Here is a 2031-nt window from a genome sequence, read left to right on the forward strand (position 1 = left end):
GAATAAGAATAACCATGCATCTTTCTTTTGTACTCTTCGGAAATATGGGCTAAACGACAACAGAATAAAATCGGCAAACAAATACATGGGCTACGCGAAGCCGTGGTAAATATCACAACATATTCACAAATATCAACATATTATAGCTGAGTTCAGCCTTGCCTTTGATCCTCTAGAACGTTCGTAATCGTTGGTCCTTGGGAGCGGATGGAGTGGCAGGAAATCAAGGATTAGTCTCTATCATTAGTTCTGCAAATTATGTACGATCAGCCGTTATGGCCTGTTGTAGATCGAATGTGGGAAATACCTTCGTTTACGTGGTATTTATAGGTGTTATTACAGGTAACTGTATTAGAAGAGTTTGGTTTAATATGGGCAAGGCAAGCTGGAAAGTTTTTCTGACGTTCTGCTGCTCAGTACAATGTCGAAGGTTCGATGTCCTACTTTGGCTGCCACGTATCTATTGAAATGACATGGACAAACGTTCTACGAAGCTTTTAAAGAAACCTCGGGTCGGGGGCCCCATAGGCATAACAGTAAGTCATGACTACCGATTCCATGATCAAGTAAATTTTTTTTTATTTTTAACCCTTTCAGCGTCATTGACATACCAGTACGTTTCCGTGTTTCTGTCCCGCCACGTTTATTTTGACATTCCTTTCTTCAGATAGGAGCATTTTTTCAAGATAGCATTCGTAATGATCATGGGTATTTTTCTTTGATTTCTGCACAACCAAAAGTAAACCCACGGTGAGTAAACCGTTGTGTTCGCTTTTGATATCCGAGAAAAAAAAAAACGATCCTTGTGGTGCGTCACCTCTAAAACAACTTGACACTGGAAGGGTTAACGCTCATGGCAACGAAGTCGGTTTGAGCGAAGGTTTCTGGCAGTGTGTGACCGACCTGTCGCTACACGCTATTCCCGTTGCGCTAGACCAGAGTATAGAAGAGTCATTAGACAGTTTTAGCATAGCGTAAAACGCTTGCGTTAGCGTTAGCGTCCGACGCAACGCTAACGCAAGGAAAGGCTGCACTGCGCGGCACAAGGTAGTGTTTTAGAATAGGGGAACGGAGAAAAGCGCTAACGTTAACGCAAACATATACGGCGCCCTCTAGATGTAAAAATACGAAATACTGGCAAGCCAAATCCACAAGAAATGTCTAGCTAATCCAATGCCGAATCCGCAAGTGTGTCCCTAAGTCAAAGTTGTTCTTTATTCTGTGCCTAAGGCAAGCTTGTCCAAAGCCACAGTCGCTGCGTTAATTACGCATGTAGGTGTTTGGTTTCAGTGTTGTTTTGTCGAGAGGCGCGAAACACACCGATTCTTCTTAGCATGCCGCGATCGAGTGTTCTGTGGGACCCATATTACCTGTACTTTCTAAGTTGGGATGACATAGACGCCCTCATGCTTCGGGAACGAGAGCGACCGCGCAGGTTGTACGTGTTCTCAAGAGGCGGCCTGCTCAATATCGAGCTGTATTCCGGAGGGGACGTTTCGCCGGCAATTTCGCTTCCAGATAGCGGATTTCCCACTTCTTTCTACTTTTTTGCAACAGACGCCCATCTTGACGTCTGTCCCAATGGGTTCAAGGCGAAAACCTCGTTCAGGAGGTTCATGTCGTCGTCGTTAGTAAAGCGCACACGCATTGTGACCACTGCACCGACCACACTACTTTGTTTTGCCGCGGAAAATGTGTCATGCATCGGCTTGACATGCGGATTGTTGTGCAGTCGTACATTCTGTCGTGCTAACAAAGAATCCAAGCTGCTTGCTTGTGCCACTGTCATACGACCGAAATTAGAATATGCTTACATTTATATGAAACCCTCACCAATCATATGTGTAAAGAAATTGGAGGCCTTGCAAAAAATAAAGCATTTAAATTCATCACCAAACAGGTTTCGTCAAGTTCAAGCATTTCAGCCTTTAAGAATAGCACAGACCATCATTGGAAACTATAAAAAAAAGCCTTCCAGCCTAACATTTCCTTAAAACACTCTACGATAACTAAATAACCTTACAACATTAA

The sequence above is a fragment of the Dermacentor andersoni genome, chromosome 1 (assembly GCF_023375885.2).
Source record: "Dermacentor andersoni chromosome 1, qqDerAnde1_hic_scaffold, whole genome shotgun sequence".
In the NCBI taxonomy this organism is placed as follows: Eukaryota; Metazoa; Arthropoda; class Arachnida; order Ixodida; family Ixodidae; genus Dermacentor; species Dermacentor andersoni.